Source organism: Podarcis muralis, chromosome 16 (assembly GCF_964188315.1).
Source record: "Podarcis muralis chromosome 16, rPodMur119.hap1.1, whole genome shotgun sequence".
Lineage (NCBI taxonomy): Eukaryota > Metazoa > Chordata > Lepidosauria > Squamata > Lacertidae > Podarcis > Podarcis muralis.
In genome coordinates, this window is record NC_135670.1 from 9,811,597 (window position 1) to 9,829,291 (window position 17,695).

Sequence of the window (17,695 nt, forward strand, 5' to 3'; positions counted from 1 at the left end):
TCTCTTCAAATCTTTAACAATGTGCACAGATTATTCATTCTAACTTGGATGCTTGGGTTGGCTTCCCCCTGTGCTATCCAATTCCTTTAACTTGTCCATTTATTCAAACTCTTAATCGTATGAGACTCTTAAGCTCAGGGTGGCGAATTCGAGCCAAGAAGATTCCTGCATTTCAGTGGGTTGGACAGGCTAACTCTCTCTCTCTCTTTTTTATAAGATATTTATTAGCATTTTACAAAAAAAAACCAAGTTTACAGAATAAAAGGAATACAGAATAAAAAGAAAACATAGAATAGAGGAAAAAAATAAAGAGAAAAATACAAAAATTACCAAAAAATACATAGGGAAAAAAAGGTAAAGGTAAAGGTACCCCTGCCCGTAGGGGCCAGTCTTGACAGACTCTGGGGTTGTGCGCTCATCTCACTCTAGAGGCCGGGAGCCAGCGCTGTCCGAAGACACTAACGGGTCACGTGGCCAGCGTGACAAGCTGCATCTGGCGAGCCAGCGCAGCACACGGAACGCCGTTTACCTTCCCGCTGGTAAGCGGTCCCTATTTATCTACTTGCACCCGGGGGTGCTTTCGAACTGCTAGGTTGGCAGGCGCTGGGACCGAACAACGGGAGCGCACCCCGCCGCAGGGATTCGAACCGCCGACCTTTCGATCGGCAAGTCCTAGGCACTGAGGCTTTAACCCACAGCGCCACCTGCGTCCCATAGGAAAAAAAAGAGGAATACCAAATACAAAAAAATAATGACTAAAAAAGGATTTAAAAAATAAACAAATCCATTTTTCGGTGTCTTTAAGCTCATTTACTTGTTTCCTTGACCTCCTCACACCTCCCCTTTTTTGTATTCCCATTTACATAATCAATTCAGCAAATCCTTACCCTCTTTCATTTATCTTAACTCTATATCTTAACCTATTATAACTATTTATTTTCATCCATTATCAATCCATATTTGCATATTCTTATTAGCCTTGTTACCAATACCACTTATTTTCAATCCAACATCATTTTAACATTCATTAATTTTACAATATTTCTGCAAATAGTCTTTAAATTTCTTCAAATCTTCTTCCACCAACTCTTCTCCCTGATCTCGGATTCTGCCAGTCATTTCCGCCAATTCCATATAGTCCATCACCTTCATCTGCCACTCTTCCAGGGTGAGTAAATCTTGTGTCTTGGACAGGCTAACTCTCATGCCCCTTCCAGTTCTGTGATTCCAGCATCCTGTTCTCATGTTGGCCAACCAGGTGCCTTTGGGAATCTCACAAGCAGGACCTGAGCACAAGAGCATTCTACCTTGCTGTGGTTCCCATCAGCTGGGAACCAAGCACTGCTGTCTCCAACCAAGTTTTTCCTTTCCCCCTCCCCACTAAGCTGGGCTCCCTCCATATGCTTCTGGCTGTTGGCCAGGCTGGCGGGGGCTGATGGGCAGGAGTATAGCGGCAAATTCAGAACAGCACAGCCCCTTCATGATAGCCACAGCCGCGCCCCCTTCTAAGATGATAAAAACTTCAAATATTATGCAGTATTATCTTGCACATTAATGACAGCGATGAGTGCATGGGACACAGGTGGCGCTGTGGGTTAAACCACAGAGCCTAGGACTTGCCGATCAGAAGGTCGGCGGTTCGAATCCCCGCGACGGGGTGAGCTCCCATTGCTCGGTCCCTGCTCCTGCCAGCCTAGCAGCTCGAAAGCACGTCAAAGTGCAAGTAGATAAATAGGTACCGCTCCAGTGGGAAGGTAACAGTGTTTCCGTGCGCTGCTCTGGTTCGCCAGAAGCGGCTTAGTCATGCTGGCCACATGACCTGGAAGCTGTACGCCGGCTCCCTCGGCCAATAAAGCGAGATGAGCACTGCAACCCCAGAGTCGGGCACGACTGGACCTAATGGTCAGGGGTCCCTTTGCCTTTACCTCAGCCAAATGACTGGAATAGCCCTGCTTCAAATCACTCACACTTGTGGTGGCAATGAGTTCCCTACAATAAAGCAAGGAACTTCCTTCTCCCCTCAGTCTACAGACCCCCTCAGTTTTACTGGGTTTCTCCCTGAGCTATAGCGTTAGAAAGGAGAGGAAGGAAAAACCCTCCACCTTCTCCATGCCACACCCTGATCTTATATAGACAGCCTCCCTTGTTTCGCCTTACATAAACCCCAGTTCCGTGCGTAATCCCACAACCCCCTTCGCACAGCTGGATCCGCTCTGTTTGGTGAGGCTTTGAGGCCTAGGCACCGGGATCGATTTCCTGGCAGCCTTTGCCAGACAGAAGCTCCTGCCTGGCTTGTTGATCCAGACAGGGTGACGTCGGCTCTCCCTCGCCTGCCAAGTTCCACAGCCGCCTGCTTCTGTATCCGCAACGAGGTTTGGAAACGGGCCTGAAGCCTCTTTGCCCCATGCTGGCCGGACGTCTCTTGTCCATCGGCCTTCGGCGTTGCGGTTGACCCATTTATCTTGGCAGTGCTGTTCCCGGACCCCCTTCTCGTTCCCTCCTCCCTGCCTCAAACATGAATTTCTGGAAACCAAAGTCCTTGTGGTGGGGAATTGGTTCTGCTTTTTGAAGGTTCTTCAGAGCCATACATTCAGCCGCTGACGTGATGGGTGGTCCTGAACATTTGGGTATTCGTTTTGGTTAAGAAGTCTGTGACCTTGAGCCAGTTTCTTTCTTTCTTTCTTTCTTTCTTTCTTTCTTTCTTTCTTTCTTTCTTTCTTTCTTTCTTTCTTTCTTTCTTTTCTCTCTCTTGTGCTCAGTTCCATGTAATCCCTAAACTGGAAGGTCTGCCCCCATAATCCTGACATGCCTTCCAACATTTCTCTTTTTTTTTTCCCCCAGCTTGTGCGTTTATTTTTTTAAAAAATAATTTTTATTAATTTTCCAAACATGTAATAAAAACAAACAATAAAACAAAACAAAACATACAAACAAATAAACATATATAATTTCTTAAACTTATTTTCCTTCACCTTACTTCCCGGACTTCCCCATACCTCCCTTTTTCTGCATCCTTATATTTACCCTTTCTCAGCAACCCTCTATTTCATTAATTGACTCATTTTCGTTATAATTTCCTTAGACTTATGATTTACAGCTGCAATTCTCTGTTTCTTAACACCATAACATCTCAGCACTCCTCAATTTTACAACAGTTTTTAAGATATATTTTAAATTTCTTCCAATCTTCTTCCACTGTCTCACTCCCCTGGTCCCGAATTCTGCCGGTCATCTCTGCCATTCCCATATAGTCAATCACCTTCGCTTGCCATTCTTCCAGAGTGGGTAGCTGCTGCGTCTTCCAATACTTTGCCAGAAGAATTCTTGCCGCTGTAGTAGCATACATGAAAAAAGTTCTGTCCTTCCTTGGCACCAATTGGCCCACCATGCCCAGGAGAAAAGCCTCTGGTTTTTTAAGAAATGTCCATTTAAGGACCTTTTTAATTTCATTATAGATCATTTCCCAGTAGGCTTTAATCCTCGGGCAGGTCCACCAAAGGTGATAGAAGGTACCTTCAGTCTCATTACATTTCCAACATTTATTATTGGGCAGATGATAAATTTTTGCAAGTTTGACTGGGGTCATGTACCACCTATAGATCATTTTCATTATGTTTTCTCTCAAAGCATTACAAGCCGTAAACTTAACACCTGTGTTCCATAACTGTTCCCAATCATCAAACATAATGTCATGACCTATGTCTTGTGCCCATTTGATCATAGCTGATTTTACTGTTTCATCTTGTGTATTCCATTTCAGCAGCAAATTATACATTCTTGACAAGTTCTTAGTATTGGGTTCTAACAATTCTGTTTCTAATTTCGACCTCTCCATCTGAAAACCTATTTTCCTGTCCTGTTTAAATACCTCGTTTATCTGAAGGTAATGCAACCAATCTCGTACTTTAGACTTTAATTTGTCATAACTCTGTAGTTTAACTCTTTCACCATCTTGTTCTAAAATTTCACAATATTTTGGCCATTTGGACTCCATATTAAGTTTTTTTATCTCTTTAGCCTCCATTGGTGATAGCCACCTGGGATGTGAGGGCGATCTGGCTGCGACATCTGTCACCCCATTGATCGCCAGGGTTGATTCGGCTGATCTGGCTGGCTAGGCGGGTGTCCCCTTCCTCCCTTACCGCTCCATGTGCGTCCCTCCCGAAGCTGCGCGCTCGGTGGAAGAGGACGACCATCCCAGATAGAAGGAGTGTACCGTTCTTCGGTCAAGGGTATACGATAGCTGCGCTCCCCTGCTAGAACCGCCTTCCAACATTTCTCCAATAAAAATAGAATCATAGAGTTGGAAGGGCCCTCCAGAGTCATCTAGTCTGACCCCCGGGCATGCAGGAATCTCAGCTAAAGCACCTATGACAGAGCGCCATCTAACCTCTGCTTAAAAACCTCCAAGGTAGGAGAGTCCGCCACCTCCCAAGGGAGACTGTTCCACTGTCAAACATCTCTGACGATCCTTTTATTCCATAATAATAATAATAATTTTATTATTTATACCCCACCCATCTGACTGCATTGGCCCAGCCGCTCTGGGTGGCTTCCAACATATAGGAAAAACATACTAAAACATGAAAAACTTCTCCATAGAAAGCCTTTGGATGTTTTCTGAAGGTTGTTGTTACTTATCTCCTTGGCTCAGGGTAGGGTGGAATCACATAACACAAAAGGAGAAAGGATGGAAAAGATCAAACTCAGGCCTCTTAACCAATTACTCTTAAAATGACCATCTGGCCTAGTTCAGGGGCAGGAAGTGCCTGATGGAGCCAAGCCTTCAAGAAAGCAGTCGAATTGAGCCCTGCTTCCCTTCTCTCCCATCGTTGTGGGTGCTCCTGGCAAGGACTCGACTCTATATGATCTCAGGACGCGCCGGAAGGGATGCTAGCAAGGTCCCAAGGTGTGAGTGCGGGCTCCAAGGTCAAAACCACCAGTTCCCTGGAAACAGATTAGCAGCCAGGGGAGGTATGTGCCGATCGGAAGGTCGGCGGTTTGAATCCCCGCGACGGGGTGAGCTCCTGTTGTTTGGTCCCAGCTCCTGCCCACCTAGCCGTTCGAAAGCACACCAGTGCAAGTAGATAAATAGGTACCGCTCTGGCGGGAAGGTAAACGGCGTTTCCGTGCGCTGCTCTGGTTTGCCAGAAGTGGCTTAGTCATGCTAGCCACATGACCTGGAAGCTGTACGCCAGCTCCCTCAGCCAGTAAAGCAAGATGAGCATCGCAACCCCAGAGTCGTCTGCGACTGGACCTAATGGTCAGGGGTACCTTTACCTTTTTAATATGTTCCTAGCATCCAGTTCCTTTTAGCAACCTTGCAGCTTTACTCTGCACCAGCAGAAGTTCCCAGGCCGTTTCCATGGGCAGCCCCATGTGCAGCACATTGCAGCAGTCTAGGTTAGTGGGATGTGGATCTCCGAACCCCTCCAAGTACAGTTGCAGCTGGCAAAAGGCACTGGAAGCCACAGAGACCACTTGAAGTTCACCCTCTCCAGATACTTCAGACTCCAACTCCCATCGGACCTAGCCAGCATGGCTAATGGGCAGGGATGATGGGAGTTGTAGTTCAGCCATGTTCTTGGACTCCACCCATCAGCCCCCAGCCAGCACAACCAAAGGGCAGGGATTATGGGAGTTGTAGTCCAGCAGCATCTGGCAGGCCACAGATTCCTCACATCTGCCCTAATTTCTCTGAGACAGATCTCCCATGGGGTAAATAAACATTGTTGTTTCTGATGAAATTCCTTTAAATTGGACGCTCAGGGTCAGTCTTGCCACCTGCTTAGAAGCCGAATGGTAGAGTCTAATAAAGCTAATAATTAACCATTAAAATTAATCAATCAATTGATTAATTAATTACAGCGAATACTTATTTCTTTTCATCGTTTCCAGGCGGACAATCTTCTGTTTGGATTCGGCAAAGAGAGTGAGCTATCCCGCTGAATGTTTATATATTTAATTTTTTTAAAAAAGAAAATTAGGTTTGAAATAACATGATAAAGTAAGGTGGCATAAAAGCAAGCATGCTGATGACAGAAAATTGTGTGGGGAAATATATACGGTAATTACAGAGGGCACATGAACAGCATACACTGAAAGCATTACGGTACCACTTTAAACTGCCAAAAGAGTTCTGGGATCTGTAGTTTGTTATAGGGCGCTGAGAGGTGTTAGAAGACCCTCTGATCCCCTCACAGAACTACAATTCCCAGAGTTCCCTGGGGAGATGGGCTGATTGTTAAACCACTCTGAGAATTGTCGCTCTGTGAGGGGATCAAGGTGCGGCTAAATTCTGGATATTCTTGGGCTCCAACTCCCATCAGCCCCAGCAAACATGAGCTACACTGGCACCATCCATGTAAAATACTAAAGATACCATAGCTTCCTGTTATAATAATAATAATAATAATAATAATAATAATAATAATAATAATTTATTATTTATACCCCGCCTGTTGAATAGTGGGTAGACATGGCAGACGACACAGCGATTTCTCCAAAGCAGCTCTTTATTTTGTAAGCTGGAACAGAACTGAACAGCAAACAGCTCAGCCAACCTGCTTTTATGGGCAGCCGGCTGTCAACATTGTAGCAACAACAACCCAGGGTTTCCCGCCTAAAATAACTGACGTGGACCTGAGTGAAAACTATCTACTGTATCCCCCTGCTGGTCCAGGGTGAGAACTTCAGTACATAACACCGCCCATCTGGCTGGGTTTCCCCAGCCACTCTGGGCGGCTTCCAACTGAATATTAAAAACAGTACAGCATCAGACATTAAAAACTTCCCTAAAGAGGGCTGCCTTCAGTTGTCTTTTAAAAGTAAAATAGTTGTTTGTTGCTTTGACATCTGCTGGGAGGGCGTTCCACAGGGGAGGTGCCACTACCGAGAAGGCCCTCTGCCTGGTTCCCTGTAACCTTACTTCTCGCAATGAGGGAACCGCCAGAAGGTCCTTGGCGCTGGATCTCAGTGTCCGGGCTGAACGATGGGGGTGAAGACGCTCCTTCAGGTATACAGGTTATGTACTGAGTTGAGTAGGATCCAAAATGCAGCAGTCTGATTGGTCCACAGGAGCCACCCAATCCAGCTCCAGGTGGAAGTGAATCCACGACCTGATTGGGCTACAGGAGAATCCCGGAATTAGCCAATCACGTGGAGCCCATTGTGTAAATAATGTATATAAAGCAGACATTCTGGGGGAACTTCCATTCCTCCTCACCATTCCCTCAAAGAATGCTGGGAGCTCTAGCTTAAAGGGGTCAAGAATTATTGAGATATGCTTCTTCTTCTTCCCCCCATAATTCCCTGGGAAGAGGAATGGTTAAACCACTGTGGGAATTCCCACCCTATTTAAAAAGAGGTTGGGATGCTCTCTCACTGGAAATGTTGCTTAATGAAGAATAACCTGATTTATAAGATAAATGGGAACAATTTAAATCAAGAGAGGTGTTCCGGCAGGAATAACAAGAAGCACCTCCAAGTTTGTGACATCTCCGGCAGTTAAAAATCTTCGGTGAGGGAGCTGCGAGGAGGCCCTTGGGACTTGAGAGGAGAAACTGGGAGGAGTTATTTATTCCCCCCTTCTTTTCCTCGTGTATTTCAGCTTTAGATCCATTTTCATTTGTGTGCAGAAGAGGTTGGTACACAGCCTTGGCTTCCATTGCACTATATACACTTGACTGACCTGTAGAGGACGCCTGCAAGCAAATAATTGTGCGTAGTCAAGAGATGCAATAGACATTGTGTTTCTGGTGAAGAAAGCATCTTTGCGGCCCCGTCCACCATGCATATGATCTGATACCACTTTGAAAGTCATGGCTTCCCCCAAAGAATTCTGGGGGGAATTATTCAGAATCCCTCTCACAGAATCGCGACTGCCCAGATCTATCTTGTCTGTGATCTTGTGTCTTGCAAAGCTTGGGCTTATCTCTTGCTCTGAGTTTAAAAGAGGATTGGGCAAGTTGCGGGAAGATAAGGCTACTAGCCGAGACAGCTGCGCTCTGCCTCCATAGTCAGACCCCGCGATGGTTCTATAAAAACCCCATAAGGGGAGAGTGTGCTCTTGTCCTCAAATCCCGCTTGTAGGATTCCCACTAAGGCAACTGGTTGGCCATTGGGAGAACAGGATGCTGGACTAGGTGGGCCTTTGGCCTGATCCAGCAGGCTATTCCTGGGTTCTTTTTTAAAAAATAATATTTTTATTGATTTTCCAACACATATTAACACAATACAATACACAATACAAAAACAAACACATAAACACACAGATATAATTTCAAAACCTTCTTTTCATAAACCTTGCTTCTCCGACTTCCCCATACCTCCCCTTTCTGCATCCCTATTTCCAGATTTCTTTCAGCAACTCCTCACTTAATTTAACTAATTACTCTTTTTTCCCTTCTCTCTTACCTAATCATTTACAGCTGTAATCCTCTTTTTTCTCTAACCTCGACATTTTAGCACTCATTAATTTTATAATAATTCTTAAGATAAACTTTAAATTTCTTCCAGTCTTCCTCCACCGTCTCTTTTCCTTGGTCGCGGATTCTGCCAGTCATCTCAGCCAGTCCCATGTAGTCAATCACCTTCGTCTGCCATTCTTCCAGAGTGGGTAGTTCTTGTGTCTTCCAATACTTTGCTATAAGAACCCTTGCTGCTGTAGTAGCATACATAAAAAAAAGTCCTATCTCTCTTTAACACCAATTGGCCGACCATGCCCAGGAGAAAAGCCTCTGGTTTCTTATGAAAAGTACATTTAAGTACCTTCTTCATTTCATTATAGATCATTTCCCAGAAGGCCTTGATCTTCGGGCATGTCCACCAAAGGTGATAGAAAGTACCTTCAGTTTCATTACATTTCCAGCATTTATTATTGGGCAAATGCTATGCCTGGGTTCTTAACCGCTTCAGGTAGAGGGCCTAAAACCGGGGAGGATTCTAATCAGAGGGAGTTAACTAGTGAAAGTTAATAGTTGTTGTTTTTGGCATCCGTTTGACTCGAAAGACAACGGCGCACATACCCACCAACATTTCTCCAATGAAAATAGGGATTTCCTATTCCATAATACAGTGGTACCTCAGGTTACATACGCTTCAGGTTACATACGCTTCAGGTTACAGACTCTGCTAACCCAGAAATAGTACCTCAGGTTAAGAACTTTGCTTCAGGATGAGAACAGAAATTGTGCTCTGGCAGCACAGCGGCAGCGGGAGGCCCCATTACCTAAAGTGGTGCTTCAGGTTAAGAACAGTTTCAGGTTAAGTACGGACCTTCAGAACGAATTAAGTACTTAACCCGAGGTACCACTATAATAATAATAGTAATATTGTTCTTGTCGTTACTATTCTTATTATTATTACCCCGCCCATCCGACTGGGTTGCCCAAGCTACTCTGGGCAGCTTCCAACATATATAAACACATAATAAAACATTAAACATAAAAACTGTCCTGTACAGGGCTGCCTTCAGATGTCTTCTAAAGTTTGTATAGTTACTTATCTCCTAGGCTTGGGGGTTGCATAACTCTATAACACCCCTTCCTCATTTTTTTGCCCCCATCGTATGGTTATTCTAAGGTAGATTGCCTCTGAATGTGGAAGTTCCATTTAGCCTTCGTCGGCAGTGGAAGGCGTCTCTGCAGAACAGAGGAAGAGCCTGGCTGCTGGATCAAACCGATGACCCATCTGGCCCAGCTCCTTGTACAGTATTCACTCTCCCCAACAAGAATCCCACAAGCAGAACCTGAGGGCAAGAGCAACGCTTCCCTTCTGCATTTTCAAGAAACTCATATTCAGAAGCATTACTGCCTCTAGCATGTTGGTGGATCAAAGTCAGAGAGCTGAGTGGCCATCAATAGCCTCGGCCTCTGCTAATGTCTTTAATGTTTAATGCTGTATTGTGTTTTAATATTCAGTTGGTAGCTGCCCAGAGAGGTTGTGGAAATCCAGCCAGATGGGCGGGGTATAATAATAATAATAATAATAATAATAATAATAATAATAATAGCACTTTGCCATAGTTACTCTGATCCTTCTTTGAACCCCATACCCTCCAACATTTCTCCGATGAAAATAGGGACATCCTATTCAATAATAATAATAATAATAATAATAATAATAATAATAATAATAATAATTTTATTATGTACTGTACACCCCACCCATCTGACTAGGTTGCCCCAGACACACTGACATATAAAAAACATAACATAACATTACACATTTTTTAAAAACCTTCCCTATGCAAGGCTGCCTTCAGATGTCTTCTAAAGGTTGTATGGTTACTTATCTCCTTGGCTTGGGGGTCGCATAACTCCATACCCTCTGATGAAAATAGGGACGTCCTAAGGAGAGGCGGGACATTCTGGGATCAAATCAGAAACTGGGACGGCTACTGTAAATCCAGGACTGTCCCTGGAAAATAAGGACACTTGGAGGGTCTGTGGAGCATAACTCTAGGGGTGATGTGATACTGCTGGAGAATCACAGTGCCTGCTGTGGCTGCAGAGACCGGTAACTCATAAATGCCGGTAACTCGTAACTCCCCCCAACCCACAAACTGGGAACTATCCGACGGTTTGGGGACAGTAGTGCAGTGTCAGATTCAGAAATGCAAGGGCCCGAGCACAATTCAAGGTGTTGGTGCTGATCTTTAAAGCCCTAAATGGCCTCGGCCCAATATACCTGAAGGAGCATCTCCACCCCTGTCGTTCAGCCGGTCGCCTTCTGGCGGTTCCCTCCCTGCGAGAAGTGAGGTTGTAGGGAACCAGGCAGAGGGCCTTCTCGGTAGTGGCACCCACCCTGTGGAACGCCCTCCCGTCAGATGTCAAGGAGATAAATAACTATCTGACGTTTCGAAAGACATCTGAAGGCAGCCCTGTTTAGGGAAGTTTTTAATGACTGATGTTTTAATGTACAGTCATACCTCGGGTTAAAGTTGCTTTAGGGTGAGCGTTTTCAGGTTGCGCTCCGTGGCGACCCGGAAGCAATGTTTACTTCCAGGTTTCACCGCTTGCGCATGCGCAGACGCTCAAAATGAGGTCACGTGCATGCGCAGAAGTGACGAATCGTGACCTGCGCATGTGCAGACGCGCAGACGCGGGTTGCCTTCACTTCAGGATGCGAACGGGGCTCCAGAATAGATCTCATTCACATCTAGAGGCACCACTGTATTTTTAATATTCTGTTGGGAGCCGCCCAAAGTGGCTGGGGAAACCCAGGCAGATAGGCGGGGTGTAAATAATAAATTATTATGTATTATTATTACACCTTCGTGATCATCTTATAATTATCCAGGAATAATAATTAGGGGTGCATTGCAACCCTAATTATAACCCTAATTGCAACAAGCAATGCAGATTTCCATGCTCCCAGAGTTTCCTGGGAAGACGGATTGGTTATTGAAGCACTCTGGGAATGTTAGGTCTCCTAATAGCAATCCGCATCCTTCCCAGGTTCCAGAATCCTTTGCGGGAAGCCATGACTGCTTAAAGTGGAAATCATGGAATCTGTTGGAAGGGACCCTGTGGATCATTTTCTAGTCCCCTGCAATGCAGGAATATGCAGCTGCCCCATACAGGGGCCAAACATGCAACCTGGGCGTTATCAGCACTGCCTCTAACCAGGCAAGCAGCTGGTAATCGTGGGGCTTTAAATGAGTGGTGCAAACCTGGCCCCCCTGGTGTGGACGGCAAGTGGTGGGAACCAATATCTACCACAACCAGGGCCGGATTTAGGTTTATGAGGCCCTTAGCTACTGAAGGTAATGTCCAGTTGTCCTTTGTCAACAACAAATAGTCACGGTTTTTTGTGTTGAATATGCTATACAGTGGTACCTCGGGTTACATACGCTTCATGTTACAGACTCCGCTAAGCCTGAAATATTACCTCGGGTTAAGAACTTTGCTTCAAGATGAGAACAGAAATCGTGCTCTGGTGGCACGGCCATTACCTAAAGTGGTGCTTCAGGTTAAGAACAGTTTCAGGTTAAGAATGGACCTCCGGAACGAAGTAAGTACTTAACCTGAGGTACCACTGTATGGTAATTTATGGATCTAAGAGGTATCTAAAGCCATTTGCACATGTTGCCCTGCAACCAGTCCATGCAGAATGCAGGCACCCTATATATAAGGTAAAGGTAAAGGTACCCCTGCCCGTACAGGCGAGTCTTGACAGACTCTGGGGTTGTGCGCCCATCTCACTTAAGAGGCCGGGGGCCAGTGCTGTCCGGAGACACTTCCGGGTCACGTGGCCAGCGTGACATCGCTGCTCTGGCGAGCCAGAGCCGCACACGGAAACGCCGTTTACCTTCCCGCTAGTAAGCGGTCCCTATTTATCTACTTGCACCCGGAGGTGCTTTCGAACTGCTAGGTTGGCAGGTGCTGGGACCGAGCAACGGGAGCGCACCCCGCCGCGGGGTTTCGAACCGCCGACCTTTCGATCGGCAAGCCCTAGGCGCTGAGGCTTTTACCCACAGCGCCACCCGCGTCCCGCGGCACCCTATATATAGAAAGGAGCAAACCAGTGATATTTTAGGGAGCAGGCTAGCAGGCGGGGCCCATGACTTACATCACAGGGACTTCACAACACAAAACACTGTTGCTGTATGTAGGTTTTATTTTATTCGCTTTTTATCTTATATTTTGGAAATGGACATCCAGGGCTTTTTCCCCTTTAAATTTTTTGGGGACCCCAAGAGAGTGGGGCCCTAAGCTATAGCTTGTTTAGCGTATACATAAACCCTGCACTGACCACAACGCAGAAAAGTGGTGCAGAAACTGATGCATCACCTGTGCACACAGGGGGAAAAATAGAGAGATCCAAACGCGGGCTTGCAATATCAAACTTCCTATTCTGGAAGCACCCAAAACTCTTCACTCTGCCCAGACACGACTAATTCCTGGTGCCAACTAGTCAGTGGCAGAGAAACCCTCTCCGGCACCCGGGACGGGACGCCAAGGAGTGGGGCGAACCGGCCGGTGACGCACACGTGACGTCCATACGGACTGCACATGTGCGGCATCCCATATGGAGTGTGCACGCGCGGCACCCATATGGGATGCCACACATGCACACTCCGTACAGGCCGCCGTTCGTGCACGGCGGCCATACAGCTTCTGTCCGTGGGCTGTTAGGCTGCTGAATGAAAAGATAACAACAGGGCAACTGACTTCCGGGTTTGGTGTGTGTGTGTGTCAGTAAATGAGGGGAATTAAGACCAAGAGAGCTGTGAAGTGATGGACATGAGGCAGGAGTTGATAATGCAGGTGAGCTGCACACACGTGAGCTGCAAGCAAGCTGCCGGCCAGCTCTGTGGAGGCTCCTTTTATTGACACAATATGCAAACCCAGGCAGATACATTTTGGGCTGTGACCTTTACACATCTTCCGGTCCCGAGATCGTGGGGTAGTACAAAGTTATTTTGGCACCTGTTTCCACTGCGTCATTTTCCCCTTGCACAGTGTATGACGAAGGAGACAAAAGGTCTCAGAGACCAAGGTCACAGACAGGACACGGCAGACTACGGAGATCGCAAAAGGTTAGACAGGGTACAATGTTCAGACAGCTGTGGCTTGTCTGTGAGGGGGTGTGTGCCCCGCCCCCCAAGGTCACGCGTGCAGGCAGACTGTGGCTGCCTGCGGGTGGGGAGTGTGCTCCCTCCGGACCCCACTCCCCACTCCGCGATCATCCCTACAGACCTGAGTGGGGGGTGATTGCGTAATCTCACTGTATACAAGTTGTGGTGTTGTTATTGTTTAGTCGTGTCCGACTCTTCGTGACCCCATGGACCAGAGCACGCCAGGCACTCCTGTCTTCCACTGCCTCCCGCAGTTTAGTCAAACTCATGCTGGTAGCTTCGAGAACACTATCCAACCATCTCGTCCTCTCGTCCCCTTCTCCTTGTGCCCTCCATCTTTCCCAACATCAGGGTCTTTTCCAGGGAGTCTTCTCTTCTCATGAGGTGGCCAAAGTATTGAGAGTCTCAGCTTCAGGATCTGTCCTTCCAGTGAGCACTCAGGGCTGATTTCCTTCAGAATGGAGAGGTTTGATCTTCTTGCAGTCCATGGGACTCTCAAGAGTCTCCTCCAGCACCATAATTCAAAAGCATCAATTCTTTGGCGATCAGCCTTCTTTATGGTCCATCTCTCACTTCCATACATCACTACTGGGAAAACCATAGCTTTAACTATACGGACCTTTGTTGGCAAGGTGATGTCTCTGCTTTTTCAGATGCTGTCTAGGTTTGTCATTGCTTTTCTCCCAAGAAGCAGGCGTCTTTTAATTTCGTGACTGCTGTCACCATCTGCAGTGATCACGGAGCCCAAGAAAGTAAAATCTCTCACTGCCTCCATTTCTTCCCCTTCTATTTGCCAGGAGGTGATGGAACCAGTGGCCATGATCTTCGTTTTTTTGATGTTGAGCTTCAGACCATATTTTGCGCTCTCCTCTTTCACCCTCATTGAAAGGTTCTTTAATTCCTTCTCACTTTCTGCCATCAAGGTTGTAAGGCATAATTACAGGTGTAATTATGATGCAGCCGTCGTGAACCTCACCTCCAGGCCTCTTGTCACACCTTGTCTGCTTTCCCACACCCTCTCTTTGTGGCGGCAAAAAAACCTGTCCGATGAGTACCACGACGATTGCTACATGTACTTCATTGCCTTTTCACAAGCCCAGAGCCTTTTAATCCATGGCGCCAACTCTTCCTTCGTTCCTTTTCTTGGGTTACTTTGAAAGTTTCGCAGCTGGAAGGTGCAACCGAATCTGGCTTCCAGATGTGTTAGCAAAAAAGCTCATTGCCAAGTTTCTAGATCTCATGGTCCCGGAGAAAAATCTTGAACCAAGGAGCGTTGGTGGGTCAGTGAACCAGGCTGTTAACCAGAAGGTTGGTGGTTCAAGCCCACCCAAAGACAGCTGTGGACAGGATTTCTGTGCCGCAGAGGGTTGAGCTAGATGACCCTCACCCTCAGGGGTTCCCACCCTAGGATGACGCCAGATTATGTCAAATGAACACTTTACACTTGTCTAGTGCACACTAGGGATGGAAAAGTCACTTAAACTCACCTGGTCTCTCATTTTTACACTCCTAAATTAAGTTCTCCACATCTTGTAGCAATGTTGAGATATATACCGTATTTTTCGCTCTATAAGACACACTTTTCCCCTCCTAAAAAGTAAGGGGAAGTGTGTGTGCGTCTTGTGGAGCGAATGCAGGCTGTGTGGCTAAGCCAGAAGACAGAACAGCGAGAGGAAGCGCTGCCCAGCAATTCCCTCTCGCTGTTCTGGCTTCTGGCTTAGCCATGCGAAGCCTCCGCAGGGCACACGGAGGCTTCGCGCGGCTATCCGTGGCTCTTGCTGGAGGTGGGGGAAGTGACAGAGCGTGGCTCTCTCACTTCCCCCACCTCCCGCAAAAGCCCCCAAGAGCCGCGCTCCCTTTAAAGAGCCACGCAGAACGTGTGTGCGGCTCTTGGGGGCTTTTCCCTGAGGAGAGAGAAGGATTTTTTTTTTCTTGCATTCCCCCTCTAAAAACTAGGTGCGCCTTATGGTCAGGTGCGTCTTATGGAGCGAAAAATACGGTAGATAGCTATAACAGCTATATCCTTATGAAGACTCATCTGCAAAATTCTCTACTTCATTTGTTTAATTTATTGACTGCTTTGTTTCTTGATTGATAACATGTTTATTTACCGCTATGAGAAAGATCAAAGCACTTTGCAGTAATATCTACATATATTTAAAAACAAATGAGAAATGTATATCGTTCTTTAAGGGACCATTTCTACCCTGCTCATCTGACTGTGTTGCTCCAGCCACTCTGGGCAGCTTCCAATATACAGTGGGGCCTCGCAAGACGAAATTAATTGGTTCCGCAAGTTTTTTCTTCTTGCGAGTTTTTCGTCTTGCGAAGCACGGTTTCCCATAGGAATGCATTGAAAATCAATTAATGCATTCCTATGGAAACCGACTTCAGACCAGGTCCGGGGACAGTCTGTCCCCCGACCTCTTCTGAAGGCTGGGGGGGGGGGGGAACAAGGGCTTTTCTTCCCACCCCCAGCATTTTAAAAAACCCCGGGACAGCGGAGGGCTTCTCCGCTGTCCGGGGCGATCTTAAAATGCTGGCGGGCGGCATTTTAAAATCGCCCTGGGACAGCGGAGGACTTCTCTGCTGTCCGGGGCGATTTAAAAGCCCCTGGGAAGGCAGGCAGGGGGGACAAAGACTTTTGCCCCCCGCCAGCCTTCAGAAGAGAGTCTTTGCTCCCCCCCCCCCCGCCTGCCTTCAAAAGCCGTCGGGGACAGCGGAGAAACGCGCTGCGTTTCTCCGCTCTCCCGGGAAGGCAGGCAGGCAGGAGCAAAGACTTTCACCCCCCGCCCACCTTCAGAAGAGGTCCAGGACCCCGGACGGGAGATTTCCCTATGGGCTTTCGTCTTGCGAAGGAAGCCCATAGGGAAATTCATTTTGTGAAGCGCCTCCAAAACGGAAAACCTATTAAACATTAAAAGCTTCCCTAAACAGGGCTGCCATCAGATGTCTTCTAAAAGTTTGGTAATTATTTTTTTCTTTGACATCTGGTGGGAGGGCGTTCCACAGGGCAGGTGTCACTACCGAGAAGGCCCTCTGCCTGGTTCCCTGTAAGTTGGCTTCTTGCAGTGAGGGAACCGCTGGAAGGCCCTCGGCGCTGGACCTCAGTGTCCAGGCTGGACGGTGGAGGTGGAGACGCTCCTTCAGGTATACTGGACCAAGGCTGTTTAGGGCTTGAAAGGTCAACACCCACACTTTGAATTGTGCTCGGAAACGTACCAGGAGCCAGTGTAGGTCTTTCAAGATTGGTGTTATATGGTCTCGGTAGCCGCTCCCAGTCACCAGTCTAGCTGCCGGATTCTGGATTATTTGTAGTTTCTGGGTCACTTTCAAAAGTAGCCCCACATAGAGCACATTGCAGTAGTCCAAGCGGGAGATAACCAGAGCATGCACCACTCTGGTGAGACAGTCCGCGGGCAGGGAGGGTCTCAGCCTGCGTACCAGATGGAGCTGGTAGACAGCTGCCCCGGACACAGAATTGACCTGCGCCTCCATGGACAGCTGTGAGTCCAAAATGACTCCCAGACGACGCACTTGGTCCTTCAGGGGCACAGTTACCCCATTCAGGACTAGGGAATCCCCCACACCAGCCTGCCCCCTGTCCCCCAAGAACAGTACTTCTGTCTTGTCGGGATTCAACCTCAATCCATTAGCAGCTATCCATCCTCCAACTGCCTCCAGTCACTTGTACAGGATGTTCACTGCCTTCACTGGTTTCTCTAATTCCCTTTCAAAGTCACCCGAGTTAGCAGCCATCATGGCCTCCTGTGGGAGGGAGTTCCGAAGTCTAACTGTACGCAGTGTAAATAAGAACTTCCTTTTATGTGTCCTGAATCTTCATCGCATGTCCCCAAATTCTGGTGTTATGAGAGAGGGAGAAACGCTTTTCTGTAGCCACTTTTTCTATGCTGTACATCATTTTAAAAACTCCTGCTGTGTCACCTCTCACGAGAACCGCTACCTTTCAGAGTTCCTAAACTGTATTCTTCCCGACAGTGCAAGCAGGCACAATTCCACCTATGCACTTTCCTTTATAAAATTCCCACTAGAGAGAACTGGAAATCCAAGGAGGGAGACCAGTCTATCCCTGGTGAGTCAGGAAGACCCTAC